The sequence below is a fragment of the Cibotium barometz genome, chromosome 6 (assembly GCF_041138505.1).
Source record: "Cibotium barometz isolate CiBa-2024 chromosome 6, ASM4113850v1, whole genome shotgun sequence".
NCBI lineage: Eukaryota > Viridiplantae > Streptophyta > Polypodiopsida > Cyatheales > Cibotiaceae > Cibotium > Cibotium barometz.
This window is the reverse complement of record NC_141051.1, coordinates 15,159,174-15,180,685: the sequence shown is the minus strand read 5'-3', so window position 1 is coordinate 15,180,685 and position 21,512 is coordinate 15,159,174.

Genomic DNA, 21,512 nt, shown 5'->3' with positions numbered 1-21,512 from the left:
TCACATCTATTCTTTTACATCACATCCATTCTCACCCTATCACAACCCATATACATCTTATCCCATCACATACACTTCTTACCTCATCCCATACACATCTTATCACATCTTAACTCATCTTATCACATCCTAACTCATCTCATATAAATCTTATCACATCTCATACACCTCTTATCACATCTTATCACATCTCATATTATTTATAGAATACAAGAGAATTCTTATATTTGATATAAGATTTCTTTATGCATCGATTTATGCATAAATTCCATTTAAGGAGACTAACACTTTCGAAATAAAAATCAATTTTCTTATGCATCTTCCTATGCATAAATTCATTTTAAATGAGAAAGACACTTTTGAATTAAAATTCAATCTTTTATGCATCTTCCTATGCATAAATTCAATTTAGTAGGAATTACACTTTTAGAATAAAAGAATTTCTCTTATGCATCTAATTTATGCATGAAATCCATTTATGATGAAAATCACACTTTTAGTATAAAAAAATATCTTTTAATATGCATACCTCTATGCATGAAATCCAAATATGATAAAAGTAACACTTTTATAATAAAATTTATCTTTTATGCATACCTCTATGCATGAAATCCAAATATGATAAAAGTAACACTTTTACAATAAAAATTTTATCTTTTATGCATACCTCTATGCATGAAATCCAAATATGATAAAAGTAACATTTTTATAATAAAAATTTATCTTTTATGCATACCTCTATGCATGAAATCCAATTATGATAAAAGTAACACTTTTATAATAAAAATTTATCTTTTATGCATACCTCTATGCATGAAATCCAATTATGATAAAAGTAACACTTTTATAATAAAAAATTTATCTTTTATGCATACATCTATGCATGAAATCCAAATAGGATAAAAGTAACACTTTTATAATAAAAAAATTATCTTTTATGCATACCTCTATGCATGAAATCCAATCAAGATAAAAGTAACACTTTTATATTAAAATAATAATCTTTTATGCATACCTCTATGCATGAAATCCAAACATGATAAAAGTAACACTTTTATAATAAAAAACATTTATCTTTTATGCATACCTCTATGCATGAAATCCAAATATGATAAAAGTAACACTTTTACATTAAAATAATAATCTTTTACGCATACCTCTATGCATGAAATCCAATTATGATAAAAGTAACACTTTTACATTAAAATGATAATCTTTTATGCATACCTCTATGCAAGAAATCCAATTATGATAAAAGTAACACTTTTACATTAAAATAATAATCTTTTATGCATACCTCTATGCATGAATTCCAATTAAGATAAAAGTAACACTTTTACATTTAAATAATAATCTTTTATGCATACCTCTATGCATGAATTCCAATTATGATAAAAGTAACACTTTTACATTAAAATAATAATCCTTTTACATTAAAATAATAATCTTTTATGCATACCTCTATGCATGAAATCTAATTATGATAAAAGTAACACTTTTATATTAAAATAATAATCTTTTATTCATACCTCTATGCATGAAATCCAATTATGATAAAAGTAACACTTTTACATTAAAATAATAATCTTTTATGCATACCTCTATGCATGAAATCCAATATGATAAAAGTAACACTTTTATAATAAAAACATAATCTTTTATGCATACCTCTATGCATGAAAATTAATTAAGATAAAAGTAACACTTTTATATTAAAATAATCATCTTTTATGCATACCTCTATGCATGAAAATCAATTATGCATAATATAAAAATTAATTTCTCTATGATTACAATGAATATCTTTCAATTAATCTAGGATGATAATTCCAAGAATATGGTAGGAAGTCCTCTTTTCATGCTTTGAATGAAATTATTTTATGTGTAATTTTTATAAAAATTTTACCATAGCTCTGCTGCTATGACTGATAAATCTTAATTATTCTAAGGGATAAAGCTTATCATTAAGGAATAATTAGAATGATCCTTAATTGAATCATTAATCCATAATGGATGGAATCATCAATATTCATGAAATACATAAACTAAAAGCATAGAAAAAAGCCATTAATTTGGCCTCAAGCATAGATTAATTTGGCCTCAAGCATACAAAAAAGCCATTAATTTGGCCTCAAGCATAGATTAATCTTGGATTAAGAAAAAGCTTTATGAAAAGCTTCATTTGGATTGAGAATGGGTCATGAGTATGACCATTTCTTGAGTGAGAGAGAGAAATTACATAAAAACCATTAGAATTAAGCATAAATGGAAATTTATGTAATTCTTTACTATCATTAATCAATTAACTTCAATAGCATTCATCAAATTATGTAACTCTTCACTACCATTCATCAATTACCTTCAATAGCAATTAAAAACCATTCCAATTAAGCTTCTCAAGCTTGAGAGGGGTTGAGAAGAGAGAAACATTGAGAAATTATAGAAAAGATCAAAATCCACCATTTACCTTACAAATTGCTTGATTCTTTGTTCACGGTAGAGGCCCCCAACCAATCAATTGGTTTAGTATGTTGATGGAGCCATCAATGGGGATTGAAGAAAGAGGGAAGCTCCAATTTTTCCAATTTGGAGAGAATTTTAGAGAATAGTAAAAATTAGCATTATTTTAGCATAATTCTAATATAATAAAATTCTCCTATTTTTTTCAAAGGATTCATGTTCTATTTATAGGAGAGGGAAGCTCTAACCAAAGCTAATTGATTTCTAGAATTTTCCAGATTTTAGTTTGGTTGAATTTGGACTAGATTTGGACGGGTGAAAGCAAGGGATGGTGGTATAAAATTGGTTGTCCTTGACACCACCTAGGCTTGGTAGAACAAGAGTAAAGAAAAAGAGGGCAAAAAGGAAATAAAGGAGAAATATTAAGCTGTGAAAATTCCCTGAGGTGTTATACTTTAGTCTTTTTTTTGAAACGTCCCATAACAGATAGACGTGGGTGGAGACGTGGGTGCAGACGCGGGTGGAATGCAAGGAAGCAGATTTCTCTCTCTCCCTCTCTCTCTCTCTCAGACCTCCCCTCTCTGTCTCTCTATCTCTCTCTCTCTCTCTCAGACCTCTCTCCTGCACATCCTCTATCCCCTGCGGAACACCATAGCCCTCTCTCTCTCTCTGTATAAACATGGCAGCTCAAGCTGTCACCATATTTACAGAGACGATGCTGGAGGTTTAGTGTGATCCCTTCACTAACCTTGAGTCAGGGATACCTGCATTTACAGAGGATACTATCAATGAAACCCAAGCTGCTCACAAACCTGTCGGCAACCAAGAATTTCTCTGGGGCTATTGGGCGCAAAAGAAGCATGAGCAATGATGCAAGGAGCGCAACCCTGCTAGGAAAGGTAGCCTTTCAAGAACCAGGTCAAGGAACAATATATGCAAAGCCATGGCTAGATGTTGGCGTCGAACAGACCCAAGGATTAACAATAGTAGAACAACAGGAAATTCTAGAGCAGCTCATGCATCATCAGCCGTTTTCCAAGTTGAGGAGTTTGGATGTGCAATCGAGTCTTCTTTCCAACGTTCGCAACACATTGACTCAATTGAAAGTACCTCACTCTGCAAGTGAGCTGTTTGTAAAGAGAGCCTCTTTGATGATGATACTGAACAATGGTGATCAGAGAACAATGTCAGTGAACCAGTCCAAAATTGCTGCTGTCTTGGGTGTTCATCGACGGAATATAGTGGCAGCAAGCAGTCGACTGGAAACGAAAGATGAGAATGAAGTGTTGCCACTTAGTGCTTGTCACAGACAATTGCCTTTGTATACAAGTATCACAAGTGAAACTAGAGATTTGGTGACCGCTTTTTGGAAATCTAAGACGAGAGTTTCACCAAACAAAAATGATATTTGTAAGCACAGGATCGAGGCAAAATGTGTCATCAAACATCCAATTCATCTTCTAGATGACTCTCAGGTAATATGTTTTTGCTACAATGCAATCCATGGTGGCCTTGATTTCTGTTGGAAAAGTTCAAAATTTGTAGTCTTTGGGCAGCACTGAAAGCTTGGCTATTCAGTACCAAACTGGTAGTTTTTTACCAGCAATCACTCTAGGCCATAAGTACCAATTTGGTACTGCAATCATTGTAGGTACCAATTCCCATATCCAAGTACTTACCATTGTTTGAATTCCCAGCTCCATAATAGTATCATTGTAGGTACCAATTCCACCTTCATAGGATTAAATTTGGCACTTCTCTGAATTTTGCATTGTACCCAACAGGATTCACGGTACAACTTTTGGTTGCAATGTCCAAGAGTAAGGAAGCACAGTCTCAATTTGGCACTTTTGACAAGCACTCACACTTGGTAGTGTAATACCAAACTAGGTTTTGGAGACAGATTTGGTTCTTTCAATGTATCTTGCAAAGTACCAAATGGATGCATAGTACCAATTTTGGAGCGTTTTATATCCAGAAAAGTATCCAATTTTGTACTAAGCATCCAATTATGGTACTATAAAGTATACAGAGAAATAGCCAATTTGGTACTATGGATCAAGTTCGGTACTATGCAGGGTGCTTTAAGTGTGCCTGGTTAGTACCTAAGGTGTTCCACAGCTCCAATTTGGTTTTTTTGGGCACCACTTACACTTGGTAGTATAATACCAAAATGGGTTTTGGAAACAGATTTGGTGCTTTTAGAGGATACTGAAAAGTACCAAACTAGATGCATAGTACCAATTATGGCGCTCTTTGTATCCAAAAAAGTATCCAATTTTGTATTAAGCTTCCAATTATGGTACTGTGAAGTATACAGAGAAATAGCCAATTTGGTACTATGAATCAAGTTTGGTACTATGCAGGGTGCTTTAAGTGTGCCTGCATAGTACCTAAGGGGTTCCACAAATCCAATTTGGTGTTTTTGGGCACCACTCACACTTGGTAGTATTATACCAAATTGGGTTTTGGAAACAGATTGGGTGCTTTTAGTGAATACAGAAAAGTACCAAACTGGATGCATAGTACCAATTTTAAAGCTTTTTTGTATCCAAAAAAGTACCCAATTTTCCACTATGGATCCATTTTGGTAATATGCAGTATGTAAAACAGTACCAAATTGGGTACTATGGTTCCAGCTTGGTACATAGAACCAAATTTGGTGCTTTTTTGTATTCACAAAAGCACCCAATCTGTTACTATGATCCAATTTGGTACCATGCTTAATGTAGAAAAGTATCCAATTGGGTATTATGGTCTGCCTGGTAATAAATAGAGCCTAATATGGTGCTTTTCTGCATCAAATTTGGCACTATAGTCTGTTATCTGGCACTACAGTGCCAAATTTGGTACTTTAGAATGAGTTGGTGGTTTACAGTACCAAATTTTGTACTGTAAACAGCTTTGGTGCTTTACTCTTGTTTGATAGTATTCTGAGCTCTAACGTGGTTCATTTTTTGTTTAAAGATGGAGCTCTACAAAAGATTCAAGAGCATGTATCCTGTGGTGAAGTTGTCACTTAGAACCTTTGAGACACTCAAGCCTTTTTTTGTCCGAAGATTGAAAGAGCGCTATACTTGCTACTGTATTTACCATATCCAGATGGTATACTTCAAGGATGCTTTCAATCAAATGCGCCAGAACAAGTTTGGGCATCACGGCAAAGAACATCCATGTACATGCTCCATTTGTGGTACACGTAGTGAGGCAGGCCAATGTTCTGCAAACCAGGCTGTTTTTCAACACATAAGTAACTTGCTGGATTTTATATTGTGCCCTCGCCCTAAGGAGAGTGAATATCATGCAAAGAGATGCTTGCTTGGAGAGTGCCCCAAATGCGGTGTACGAAAGTTGTCATTCTGCCCAGCCGAGATTGCAATAGATAGCAAGGAGGTGACTGTTAAGATATTCCAGGATGTGGGCACTGGACAGGTTAATGGTGATGGAAAAGAGAAGAAGCGAAAGGACCTGGTCGTGGAAAGGATGAAAAGTGCAACTTTCATTCATCTCTTTTCAGATCATCTGAAAAGCTTCGTTAAGCACAACTTTATGTTTAGGTGGCAGGCCCAACAATTCAAAGACTGCTTGCTTAAGTTTCCTAGAGATGTTGTGGTATCTGTTGTTGATTTTGCAGAGAATTACAGCTTTAAAGTGCAAAAATGAGATCCAGTCCATGCATTGGTGGTCAACACAGGTAACAATACTGGTACACATCTCTTATATCAGAAATTCAGTAGGAGCTATTGAGAAGACTGTGCATTTTTACATATCAGATGATAAGCTCCACGACACGCTCTTTGTTCAGCATTGTTTTATGATGCATGACAACTGGATGAAACACCAAGGACACCGTTTGCGTTATCATTGGGTATGGTCAGATGGTGCCGCTTCACAGTTCAAGGCACGAAGACCATACTATTTCGTAGCCAGGTATTATCAGTTGACAGGATTGCTTATGATGCATAACTTCTTTGCTTCAGGGCATGGAAAAGGAGAGCATGATGGTGCAGGTGCTATTATCAAGAGAACCCTGACGCACGAAGAGCTAAAACCCGATGGCTGGCCCATGAAGTGTGCGGCTGATGTGGTCAATTTTTTGAACGCGAGGTTTCAGCCGACAATGGAAGGTGGAAGTGCCAGCACAAGGAGGGTGTTCTGGTTGGTTTCACCGAATGATGTGCTGCGTTTTCCGTTGTGGGAGTATAAACCAATTGCAGGCTCTCGCTCATTCCATTGTGTTGACGGCTACTCAACGCACAATCCATGTGATGTGCGTTTTGGTACGCTGTCATGCTTCTGTGATCCATGTGTGAATGGGCAGTGGAGGAGATGCAATAATAAACAGCACATTGAAGAATGGAAATATGTCTCCATCGAGCCATTGACAGAGTCAGTACAACCTACAAATAGTGATGAGGACGACGATGATGAGGAGAACTACAATGATTTGTTTTCCTCCCATGTGAGTGAGGATTTAAGCATGCCTATGTATGAAGGAGACCCTGAGGTGTTGAGCCAATTATTGTCCATTGGGGATAACTTTGCAGTGAACGCAGCCGAGGAGAAGGAGGACTTCTACCTTCTTAAGTGCACAAAAACCGTTTATGTAGCACCAAGAGTACTGAAGGACCTTTGGCATAACAAGATCGTAAGAGGTGGATTGCTAGTTGAGGGCTTGTACTATGCCCAGGTTGAGGGCAAAGTTGATACCTATACCCTATTAGATCAGACACCACCGGTGATGATCTACTCGCATCTTGTTAGAGCCATACGGTTCCCCATGGAGGCTATCCCTGGCCTCCATCACCACTTTAAACTATCCTCAGAGATATATGAAAATATCTACAACAGTATGCCATATGAAGATGGAAGTGACCAGGACGGGAGCCATACAGTGTTTACCCCAACTACAATTCTAACCACTGGCAACAGTTGTAATTCCGTTGAATAGAATCTTGCTTGTGATCAGTACTATCTAATTCTCTTGATTAGAATCTTACTTGTGATCAGTACTATCTAATGCTATTGCTGTGTTATCAATTTGGTACTGTGCTTTATTGTTTTTAGCTCTGCTGTGTTTTTGCAGTACCAAATTTTGGTATTGTTCCTTTTTGTTTTCACCAAGTAGTAACAGAAAAGTACAAAAGTAGTAGCCAAAAAAAGTACATGTACAAAAAGATAATTATCATTAAATGCCAAAGGCAATGTACAAGCATACAGAATCTTTTACACATCAGGGGGGTCAAAGCGGTACGAATACCCCTCCATAGATACAAAGTTGTTGACAACGAACAAGGGTGGTTGCAAGATCAGGGTGCCCAGTTTTGTCCACTCAGGCACCCTGTAAACAGTAAAAAAACAGGCATTTGTTTACCTTTAGTGGCTAATCTCTCCTAGTAAATGAAGGAATTTCGTTTCAAGTTCTTTTGTTAGAACATCATATTCAAAGTTAGAAATATAGTTGCATAATTTGATTAAGCATTAGATAGTCAAAAGTCCTCATTTTCTTAGGTACAAAGTCAATGTATACACCCTGTCCCAAATTTGAACTGATTCCATAAAATGCTAATATCTTTTACATATAAACTCATATGAGATTCCCACTTTGTACCTTAGATCTTCACATAATATGGAGCTTAACTTGATTTTTTGAGAAAATTTTAAGATATTTGTCTATTCTCTTTAGATATTTCAAGGTCTTTAAAGTGTTATAATATACGCCACTTTTTGTACCCACAATAGCTACCACTTAAAATCCTCAATCTTGTAGATCAAAAGAGTGGGTAGATATTGAGACATTAGTAGAATGTGGTGGTTAGTAAAAATTACAAATCCAATGGTTGGATTTTTAATGATCTCTTTTTCAAAATTCTTCCAGACTATCAGAAGGCCTGTAAATATTAATAATCTAATTAGTAAAATTACATTTTTGATGTGAATGATATAAAACCTATAGGGACTAGTGTGCTTGTAATGGTGCATCTATGGAAAAATAAATTGGATCACTCTAAGTATGGAAATATCATTTTTTTATCATTTCATCCTATTTTTGATTAATTTTGATTAATTAGACTAATTTATATTAATTTAAGTTATATTGGGTTAATTTAAGGGCAAACATATTTTCTATCATTTTCTTGATCTCATTTTAAGTACCTTGTCTCCCAAAAACTTGCTCTCCAAGCATTGTCCCAGTCCAGCATAAACTGGATAAAACTGGACACCCTGATCTTGCAACAACCCTCAAGGAAATGTCATCCTCAACATCAAACAAGGGATTCTGGTGGCTGTAAGCAGTGGGGAACTTATCAACTAGCCACCCGGAGATCCACGGGAAAATGACATCCATAAGATACTTCGGCTTGTCAGGGTCATAATACTTAGGCTCATATGACCGGATGCAGCAGCACGAGTCGTAATCATTCATCAAGGACTTGTATCTCGTGTCGTCCATAAGGAGGGTGTTTGTTTCATTGAATTGCGGATACTTGCGCCACACTTTTCTTAGGAGCTTCAGAAAAATAGGCTTGTTACCGAACTCCTTCGCAAGGACTGGCACATCTCTAAGTTTGGTAGCCCACCTCTCACAATGAGACTGGTCAAAAATATCTGTAATAACAGGTAAACCAAGCAATTAGAATAGCAGCACAAATAAGAGTACCAAAGCTAACAAACAGTACAATGTCATAATAGTGAAAAGGTACCAAACTTGGTACAACACAGTACCAAAGTACCAAATAACCAAAGTACCAAACATTATAAAATTGTGTACACAAATATTACCAAGCACAGAACCAAGTACCATAGTATCAAAGCACCAAATAGTACCAAATTGTGTACAAAGTAAAAAACACAGTTTCAAACTACCATAGCATCAGAGTACCAAAGTACCAAAGTAAAAAACAGTTTCAAACTACCATAGCATCAGAGTACCAAAGTACCAAAGATAACCAAAGAGTACCAAATTATGTACAAAACAGTGCCAAATTGTGTACACATGAACAAACATAGTCCAAAGTAGCATAGCACCAGAGTACCAAAGTTCCAAAAAGTACCAAATTGTGTTAGCAGTGCCAAAAGTACCAAACTACCAAATAGTACCAGATTGTGTACAGAACAGTAGCAAAGCTAGCCAAATAGTATCAAAATCAATAAAATCAGTTGTGAAAGTTTAGGGATAAATACCTAAAAAGAGGCCTTTCATCTTCATCAACCGAGGGAAGCAAGCATTCATTATGGCCATCAAGTTCTTCCTTTGGCTACATGACGAGAGCATCACGTCGCATCGCTTCCTCAAGTTGATGATGAAGTCCTCCGCATCAGGTCTGACGACACAATATTTGTATTGAGACACTTGCACACCTCGGGGCCTAATTCCATCTAGGAACGGGAGCTGCCACAAATCCTTGGGTGCTTCAACATAATCCTTCAGTAGCACTCCATTGACATCCAAAACAACAAGGCGCCTATTGCTTGCCATTACATGTATCGGCATTGATGTATCCGGTGGTTGTTCATGTAGCCACCAATGGTCCCCTGTTGTAGTACCACTAAACTATATGAGTAGAAGAACACAGCCTTTTCGCAAAAGCAAAGTTAGACATTGGGCACCAATAAAAGGTTACAAAACACTGACAGTAGGACATGACAGTTTACAAACACATTGACACCTTTCAAGAGTAGAGCGGCATGACACAAAACGCATCGACAAAAGCAAAATGGACTGGTATTTCAAATTAGTCCAGAAGCAAGTACAAAATGCTGTAACATCAGCTAATTTTTGCTGTAAATGATGTCTAGTATATTCCCCTGTAATCAATTCCTTTTCTGAAATATAGGAGATCTTGTTTGTGACTGTTTTAACCTAGAGAGAGAAAATATTATAGAGAGAGAATATTCAGATTTTGAATATTTCTGGATAGAAAAATATCTCTTATAATTCAGATGAGTTCTCTTGAAACAGAAATTTAAAAAGAATTTTTCAATGTGCAATTGGAATTAATTGGAAATAGGTATAAAGAACCTTAGCCTAAGGGTCTAGATTTTCATAAATCTTTAGACTATGGTCCAATTAAGGTTCCTATGGGCCAATAGCATCAATCCATGTGTAGGGAGGAGATAAATCCAAATTGTAAAAAGAAAATACCCAAAAATGAGTAAATGCTCACATGAGGTGAAGAGTTGAAAATGTACAAGGTTTATTAGTAAAAAACTATATTAAAAATATGAGATGTTTTGGGAATAATGATTTTATTATGACACATATGTAAGGAAGGGGAGTCCCTTAAATGCTCACATAAGATGAAGAGTTGAAAATGTACAAGGTTTATTAGTAAAAAACTATGAGCAATATTAAAATGATTCCATTATGACACATATGTAAGGAAGGAGAGTTCTTTAAAGGAGGTGCATATTTCACATAAGATGAAGAGTTCAAAATGTACAAGGTTTATTAATAAAAAACTATGAGCAATATTAAAAATATGAGATATTTTGGGAATAATGATTTTATTATGACACATATGTAAGGAAGGGGAGTCCCTTAAATGCTCACATAAGATGAAGAGTTGAAAATGTACAAGGCTTATTAGTAAAAAACTATGAGCAATAAAATGATTCCATTATGACACATATGTAAGGAAGGGGAATTCTTTAAAGGAGGTGCATATTTCACATGCTTGAATAAATTTTAAACTCATAAAAATTGAGATATTTTATCTCTCCTCTCTCCTCATTCAAGTCTAGTTCCAAAAAGTTAGCTTAACTGACCTAAAAATGGTCAAAAAGTGACCAAACTGACTTGGAAAATTCTAGAATCAGTTTGTTTGGTTAGGAGCTCAAATTTTCCTATAAATAGAAGCCTTCCCTTGTTGAAAAAGATATAGAGTCTTATGCCTTGTTACTCTACTCCACCTAAGCCAAAATATATAGAGTCTTATGCCTTGTTACTCTACTCCACCTAAGCCAAAATATATAGTGTCTTATGCTTTATTACTCTACTCCACCTAAGCTAAAATATATAGTGTCTTATGCTTTGTTACTCTACTCCATCTAAGCCAAAATATATAGTGTCTTATGCTTTGTTACTCCACCTAAGCCAAGAACTGTGAATTCTTTAATAATTCACTAGTTTTTGACACTTCTCTCTTTCTTCAATCCCCATTGGTGGCTCCATCAACATACTAAACCAATTGATTGGTTGGGGGCCTCTACCGTGAATAAAGAATCAAGCAAATTATAAGGTAAGTATATTGAATTTTGATCTTTTCTATAATTACTCAATGATTCTCTCTTCTCAACCCCTCTCAAGCTTGAGAAGTTTAATTGGTATGGTTTTTTAAATGCTATTGAAGTTAATTGGTGAATAGTAGTGAAGAGTTACATAATTTAATAAATGCTATTGAAGTTAATTTCCATTTATGTTTAAATTCTAATGGTTTTTATGTAATTTCTCTCTCTCATTCAAGAAATGGTCATACTCATGACCCATTCTCAATCCAAATGAAGCTTTTCATAAAGCTTTTTCTTAATCCAAGATTAAGCTATGCTTGAGGCCAAATTAATGGTTTTTTTGCTATGCTTTTAGTTTACGCACATTGATGATTCAATCCATTATGGATTGATGACCCAATTAGAGACCATTCTAATTATTTCCTTAATGATAAGCTTTATCCCTTAGAAAAAAATTGAGATTTATCAGTCATAGTAGCGGAGCTATGGCAAAATTTTTATAGAAATTACGCATAAAATAAATTCATTCAAAGCATAAAAAGAGGACTTCCTACCATATTCTAGGAACTATCATCCTAGATTAATTAAAAGAATTTTATTATGCATGGAGATGTGGATGTTTGCATGTAGATGTAGATGTATGGATGTGAGTGTGAATGTGGAGGTGGATGTATGCATGGAGATGTGGATGTATGCATGTAGAAGTAGATGTATAGATGAGGATGTAAATAGAGATGTGGATGGATGCATGTAGATGTAGATGTATAGATGTGGATGTGAATGGAGATGTAGATGTATGCATGTAGATGTAGATGTATAGATGTGGATGTGGATGTGGAGGTGGATGTATGCATGTAGATGTAGATGTGGAGATGGATGTATGCATGTAGATGTAGATGTATAGATGTGGATGTGGATGTGGAGGTGGATGTATGCATGTAGATGTAGATGTGGATGTGGATGTGGAGGTGGATGTATGCATGTAGATGTAGATGTATAGATGTGGATGTGAATGTGGAGGTGGATGTATGCACGTAGATGTAGATGTATGAGGAGAATGTGAATGTGGATGTGGATGTATAGAGATGTGGATGTATGCATGTAGATGAGAATGTACGCATATAGATGTGGATGTATGGATGTGAATGTGCATGTAGATGTGGATGTACGGATGTGGATGCATGAATGTGCATGTAGATGTGGATGTGAAAATAGATGTATGGATGTAGATGTGGATGTGTGCATGTGAATGTGGATGTGGATGTGGAGATGTGAATATATGTATGAATGTGAATATACGATATGTGATGTGAAGGAATATGAAGTGTTGAGATGGAAAATGATGGGAGGGGATGAGTATACATATAAATGGAATATGGAATAAGTAATGTGGATTGATGAGGGATAATGTGGAAAAATGAAAGTAAAAATAGAAACTGTATTGTGAACTGTTTGTAAATGCTATTTGTAAATGACTGTTTTATGTCAAGATTGCTGGGGGAGCATTGTGACTATCTTGTGATTAAGGTCGTCAGACCTAACTGATAATGTTGCAACTGCTGACGGAGAGTCAATGAAGGACGTCTCGCGTAGCAAGGTCGGCCGAGGTCTTGACCAGCCTCGGTGCGATTAAAATGGTGAGCTTCCGGTACGGTGGATGAGGGGCCAAGGAAGCGGCCTATGAGTGAAGCGCTAGGTCACCTGCGAAGGATCCTAGAGGGTGCTGACCATACGGTGCTCGGGCTCTGGGTCGCCTAGGATACCCACGCGTGCGTCAAGGAAGATATTGGAACAGAGTTGGAGTTGTTTTCTGAAATCGAGCATGGATCTGGTTGATTGACCTTGCTGGTCTTCAATGGATGAGTCCATGGCTCCTTATATGGATCCGTTGGTTGATCTTGCTGATCTTCAACGAGAGTCCATCTTGATAAGTGATTATATTACCGAGTATTAAGGGCTAGGAACTAAGAAACGGCCCCTGAGTGGACAGGTGGTGAGCGTCCTAGTTGCCCATGATGCCATAGATACTCTGATGAAGGAATGATGGAAAAATTAAGAATCAACTGGATAAATTGGAAGATGGTGATCAGTGATACCATGGTTTTATTAAAGGATCGTTTTAAACTGGTTGAATCTATGAAAAGGCAATTTCATATTGGGTGTGTGAGTGGTGTGACTAGTTTTATTTTGCATGAACATCTGGCTAGGGGGCCTTGGAACTCTTTTCTTTGGTACCCGGGACAAAACCTAACCAAATTCTTAATTGGATCCCATCACTACGGCGGTTGGCTAACCCATGGGATTGGATGGGGTTAGGCTGGACTGATGGATCCGTAAATCGAGACTCAAACTTTTGTTTTTACGATAGAAAAAAAAAATCCCGGACATTAACTGTTCTATGGATAGGAATCAATGGCTGTGCCTCTTGAATGGGGAAAAAAGCATTGATCCCAATGATCCAAGTGCAAGTTTCTTCCTTGAACTGACTAAGTATCTTATAAATGTAATTGGATCATCTCGATCAAAAATGATCTTGACTACGTTAGAGTAAAAAGTTATCCTGGTGGAATCGCCCGTGCTTCCGGTTAAGAAAGTTTTTCCGGGTTCGGTTTTGGAACAACCGACGGATTAGTCTCTTATCCGGATATCCGTGGACGAGGCCCCGAGTGTGGGACCCCTGTCCCGCGCGAGAAGCGCTACTTCCGCTGCCAGTACCCCGAATCCGTTGCTCGGTGGGAATAGGGATCTCACAGTTGGTATCAGAGCATTTGGTTAATAAAGATCAACTGAGAAGACAAATATGTCCAAAAATTTATCAAGAAACACAAAAAAGTTGTAATTGTGTGATATATTTCATACAATTTGATATTTAAACTGAAATTCATAATTTGATAATTGGTTCTTCAGATGGAAGTACCGCAATTATATAGAATCCCTGACTTGCTTCAGGCCTAGACATGATAGTATTTACCTTATAATTCCAAGGGCCATGACTACCCGTATATACCGAGAGTATACTGCAGCTCTTTACTGACAGTATATACGAGTAAATCTAAGACTTGAAATTATAAGCGTTAATGCTATCTAGATGATGATTTCGAATGTGATTGATATGATTTTTAATTCTGTTTGAGAATGGATGAATTGATTTGGATTCTGATTGAAAATGCTGATTGAAAAATGTTGATTTTTAAAAATTAGTTGAAATATAATGAAACCACAATGAGGGGGAATGGGACGAGTCCCTGTGATGATATTCATAACTAGAATGATGATAACGAATTCAGCAAATCACTATGAGATTAGTGGATTGTGCTGTCAGATTGCTATTGTTAATACTTGACCGGTAGATCAAGTTAAGGGATGTCAAATTGAGAACTTGCTTGACTGAAATTTTCGTGGGAAGGAATGTTCCGAAGGAAACTTTTTGGTCTAATGGACCTTTATCATGTTAAAGATATGAATGATATGATCTGAATGAATTGTTATTTAATGATGAGTTCTATATAAGGGATATTTATCCCAGTGTTCTGTTGGGTTGACCAGAATATAAGGAACCCAGAATAAAATTGGATCTTAAGAAAAAGAGCTGTCCTCTACCTTGCGAGATGAGGACATCTCGCACTTTTTAAGTGGGGTAGAATGTAAGATTCCTCCCCAACCTTCGAGATATACTGGAGTAAGAATCTTCCTTTCTGATCTTATAATTATTCCCTCTCTAAAATAAAAGAAAATTTCTGTTTAAAAAAGGAAGACCCTTTTCCTAGAATACTTCTCAGGAGTCACGCCTGTTTTAAGGATTTAGAACAATGAGTTTAGAAGTGAGAATCGGTGTTTTGGATACCAAGGTTTTGGTTTTCATTCGAGTACGGCCCAAAAGAAGTTCTTTATCTCTTGGGGAGTATAAGAAGTTATCCCCCAGATATTGTGATCCTTATATCTGAATTCAATGAAAGTAGGTGACTTAGCCTACAAGTTTCTTTTATCTCCTCATCTCAAAATTCTTAATGCCTTCTATAGAAAAATGTGTCAAACACAAATCATGGAAAGACGGTAAAACTTCAGTGGCAAGTTACCGTTGGCTTCTAGGTTACGCTAGCTCCTTCCTTTGTATAAGTCGTAACTTTTACTTGTCACTCACAGTAATCTTACTCCCATCAATCTCCTTTCTTTCTTAATCTCCTTCATGGCTTGGCAACAGGAATTAGTTTTATCCCTGATGATTTCTCACCTTCAAGACGCAAGAGAGTCTGTGAAGAAAGACTTTATAGAACAGTATGAGCGCTCACTTTTTCCTCACCTAGGAACTTCTGTAGCGCAGACCAAATGGCGGACCTATCAAAACATAACTAGGGTAACACCCTGGGGTCAGCAGCACTTTCGTAACAATGTCCGCTTGGCCATGGTTATTGAAGCTTTGGGTTTGGGTCCCCGATACTACTGCGTCATGAGATCAAGGCATCTTGGGTTTTCTGAGCGAGTCTTCTTACTGGCATGTTTTCTCCCTCATGAGAAGATATGCCTTTACCCCGTTTTTGGCTTGCCTCTCAGAGGTCCTTTTGTTAGATCACCTCATACCACTGAGATGGGTGCGGCAATAACCAGCAGAATCATTCCCATAGATGAGTTACCCTATACTTGTGCAGCTTGTGAGTGCTGCTTTTGTGACCATATGATGGACGGGCTTATGGAAGTGTAAAGAGTTCTTCTATCTTTATTGTATAAGTTCTGAGAATGAATAAAGTTTAAATCTTGTTCTTATTTTGAATCTTGCTCTCTTTAAGACTTTTCTTGGTGGTTAATCGTGATTAAAATTTTTCTCTAAGTCTCATATTCGTGCATCTTGCGAAATTATTCCAAGTTGCGAGATGAGGACATCTCGCGTTTTTTAAGTAGGGTAGAATGTAAGATTCCTCCCCCAACCCCTTTTTGATGTCTAGTATATTCCCCTGTAATCAATTCCTTTTCCGAAATATAGGAGATCTTGTTTGTGACTGTTTTAACCTAGAGAGAGAAAATATTATAGAGAGAAAATATTCAGATTTTGAATATTTCTGGATAGAAAAATATCTCTTATAATTCAGATGAGTTCTCCTGAAACAGAAATTTAAAAAGAATTTTCCAATGTGCAATTGGAATTAATTGGAAATAGGTATAAAGAACCTTAGCCTAAGGGTCTAGATTTTCATAAATCTTTAGACTATGGTCCAATTAAGGTTCCTATGGGCCAATAGCATCAATCCATGTGTAGGGAGGAGATAAATCCAAATTGTAAAAAGAAAATACCCAAAAATGAGTAAATGCTCACATGAGGTGAAGAGTTGAAAATGTACAAGGTTTATTAGTAAAAAACTATATTAAAAATATGAGATATTTTGGGAATAATGATTTTATTATGACACATATGTAAGGAAGGGGAGTCCCTTAAATGCTCACATAAGATGAAGAGTTGAAAATGTACAAGGTTTATTAGTAAAAAACTATGAGCAATATTAAAATGATTCCATTATGACACATATGTAAGGAAGGAGAGTTCTTTAAAGGAGGTGCATATTTCACATAAGATGAAGAGTTCAAAATGTACAAGGTTTATTAATAAAAAACTATGAGCAATATTAAAAATATGAGATATTTTGGGAATAATGATTTTATTATGACACATATGTAAGGAAGGGGAGTCCCTTAAATGCTCACATAAGATGAAGAGTTGAAAATGTACAAGGCTTATTAGTAAAAAACTATGAGCAATAAAATGATTCCATTATGACACATATGTAAGGAAGGGGAATTCTTTAAAGGAGGTGCATATTTCACATGCTTGAATAAATTTTAAACTCATAAAAATTGAGATATTTTATCTCTCCTCTCTCCTCATTCAAGTCTAGTTCCAAAAAGTTAGCTTAACTGACCTAAAAATGGTCAAAAAGTGACCAAACTGACTTGGAAAATTCTAGGATCAGTTTGTTTGGTTAGGAGCTCAAATTTTCCTATAAATAGAAGCCTTCCCTTGTTGAAAAAGATATAGAGTCTTATGCCTTGTTACTCTACTCCACCTAAGCCAAAATATATAGAGTCTTATGCCTTGTTACTCTACTCCACCTAAGCCAAAATATATAGTGTCTTATGCTTTGTTACTCTACTCCACCTAAGCTAAAATATATAGTGTCTTATGCTTTGTTACTCCACCTAAGCCAAGAACTGTGAATTCTTTAATAATTCACTAGTTTTTGACACTTCTCTCTTTCTTCAATCCCCATTGGTGGCTCCATCAACATACTAAACCAATTGATTGGTTGGGGGCCTCTACCGTGAATAAAGAATCAAGCAAATTATAAGGTAAGTATATTGAATTTTGATCTTTTCTATAATTACTCAATGATTCTCTCTTCTCAACCCCTCTCAAGCTTGAGAAGTTTAATTGGTATGGTTTTTTAAATGCTATTGAAGTTAATTGGTGAATAGTAGTGAAGAGTTACATAATTTAATAAATGCTATTGAAGTTAATTTCCATTTATGTTTAAATTCTAATGGTTTTTATGTAATTTCTCTCTCTCATTCAAGAAATGGTCATACTCATGACCCATTCTCAATCCAAATGAAGCTTTTCATAAAGCCTTTCCTTAATCCAAGATTAAGGTATGCTTGAGGCCAAATTAATGGTTTTTTTGCTATGCTTTTAGTTTATGCACATTGATGATTCAATCCATTATGGATTGATGACCCAATTAGAGACCATTCTAATTATTTCCTTAATGATAAGCTTTATCCCTTAGAAAAAAATTGAGATTTATCAGTCATAGTAGCGGAGCTATGGCAAATTTTTTATAGAAATTACGCATAAAATAAATTCATTCAAAGCATAAAAAGAGGACTTCCTACCATATTCTAGGAACTATCATCCTAGATTAATTAAAAGAATTTTATTATGCATGGAGATGTGGATGTTTGCATGTAGATGTAGATGTATGGATGTGAGTGTGAATGTGGAGGTGGATGTATGCATGGAGATGTGGATGTATGCATGTAGAAGTAGATGTATAGATGAGGATGTAAATAGAGATGTGGATGGATGCATGTAGATGTAGATGTATAGATGTGGATGTGAATGGAGATGTAGATGTATGCATGTAGATGTAGATGTATAGATGTGGATGTGGATGTGGAGGTGGATGTATGCATGTAGATGTAGATGTGGATGTGGATGTGGAGATGGATGTATGCATGTAGATGTAGATGTATAGATGTGGATGTGGATGTGGAGGTGGATGTATGCATGTAGATGTAGATGTGGATGTGGATGTGGAGGTGGATGTATGCATGTAGATGTAGATGTATAGATGTGGATGTGAATGTGGAGGTGGATGTATGCACGTAGATGTAGATGTATGAGGAGAATGTGAATGTGGATGTGGATGTATGCATAGAGATGTGGATGTATGCATGTAGATGAGAATGTACGCATATAGATATGGATGTATGGATGTGAATGTGCATGTAGATGTGGATGTACGGATGTGGATGCATGAATGTGCATGTAGATGTGGATGTGAAAATAGATGTATGGATGTAGATGTGGATGTGTGGATGTGTGGATGTAAATGTGAATGTGGATGTGGATGTGTGGATGTATGGATGTAGATGTGGATGTGTGGATGTGAATGTGGATGTGGATGTGGAGATGTGAATATATGTATGAATGTGAATATACGATATGTGATGTGAAGGAATATGAAGTGTTGAGATGGAAAATGATGGGAGGGGATGAGTATACATATAAATGGAATATGGAATAAGTAATGTGGATTGATGAGGGATAATGTGGAAAAATGAAAGTAAAAATAGAAACTGTATTGTGAACTGTTTGTAAATGCTGTTTGTAAATGACTGTTTTATGTCAAGATTGCTGGGGGAGCATTGTGACTATCTTGTGATTAAGGTCGTGAGACCTAACTGATAATGTTGCAACTGCTGACGGAGAGTCAATGAAGGACGTCTCGCGTAGCAAGGTCGGCCGAGGTCTTGACCAGCCTCAGTGCGATTAAAATGGTGAGCTTCCGGTACGGTGGATGAGGGGCCAAGGAAGCGGCCTATGAGTGAAGCGCTAGGTCACCTGCGAAGGATCCTAGAGGGTGCTGACCATACGGTGCTCGGGCTCTGGGTCGCCTAGGATACCCACGCGTGCGTCGAGGAAGATATTGGAACAGAGTTGGAGTTGTTTTCTGAAATCGAGCATGGATCTGGTTGATTGACCTTGCTGGTCTTCAATGGATGAGTCCATGGCTCCTTATATAGATCCGTTGGTTGATCTTGCTGATCTTCAACGAGAGTCCATCTTGATAAGTGATTATATTGCCGAGTATTAAGGGCTAGGAACTAAGAAACGGCCCCTGAGTGGACAGGTGGTGAGCGTCCTAGTTGCCCATGATGCCATAGATACTCTGATGAAGGAATGATGGAAAAATTAAGAATCAACTAGATAAATTGGAAGATGGTGATCAGTGATACCATGGTTTTATTAAAGGATCGTTTTAAACTGGTTGAATCTATGAAAAGGCAATTTCATATTGGGTGTGTGAGTGGTGTGACTAGTTTTATTTTGCATGAACATCTGGCTAGGGGGCCTTGGAACTCTTTTCCTTGGTACCCGGGACAAAACCTAACCAAATTCTTAATTGGATCCCATCACTACGGCGGTTGGCTAACCCATGGGATCGGATGGGGCTAGGCTGGACTGATGGATCCGTAAATCGAGACTCAAACTTTTGTTTTTACGATAGAAAAAAAAAATCCCAGACAGTAACTGTTCTATGGATAGGAATCAACGGCTGTGCCTCTTGAATGGGGAAAAAAGCGTTGATCCCAATGATCCAAGTGCAAGTTTCTTCCTTGAACTGACTAAGTATCTTATAAATGTAATTGGATCATCTCGATCAAAAATGATCTTGACTACGTTAGAGTAAAAAGTTATCCTGGTGGAATCGCCCGTGCTTCCGGTTAAGAAAGTTTTTCCGGGTTCAGTTTTGGAACAACCGACGGATTAGTCTCTTATCCGGATATCCGTGGGCGAGGCCCCGAGTGTGGGACCCCTGTCCCGCGCGAGAAGCGCTACTTCCGCTGCCAGTACCCCGAATCCGTTGCTCGGTGGGAATAGGGATCTCACATTTGCAACCTTGCGGCTTGAGACCACCACCAACGGGGCGCTTTCTACATTTCATAGCGAAGAGCTCGAAGAGGGTGGCTGAATCATTGCTATCACCTGTTTCTAAGGGCGTTGCATCAGGTGTCTCCTCCGCAGCTCTGTCCTTCCCCACACCTTTTGTATCCTCCGTGCCTTTAGGCAACTCTACACCTTCACCCTCCTCTGCACCTTTAACCTGCTCTGCACTTTCAGTAGCTTCGCCCGCCTCTTTGGCCTCCTTCGCGCTTTTAGCCTCCTCTACACCTTTAGCCCCCTCTGCACCTTTAGCCTCCTCAGCACTTTCAGTAGCTTTCCCCGCCGCTCTGGCCTCCTCATTGCTTTTAGCCTCCTCAGTGTCTTTGGGCTCCTCTGCACCTGCAGCCTCCTGTGCACTTTGAGTAGCTTCCGTTGCCCTATTTTCGTTCTTCCTCCTCTTTCTACCTGCCTTGTACTTTGCAGATGTTGATGCCGTAGCCAAAACCTCTGCCTCTGAGAGAACTTCAACTGTCACCTCCTCAACAGTCGGCATCTCTTCATTGTTCTTCTTGCCTTGGTCAGTCTCTTGCTCAGCAACCTCCTCAATCAGATCACTTCCCCCCTGTTCTTTCTCCTCCGGTCCCTTTTTGTCTTTGTCTCTCTCCTG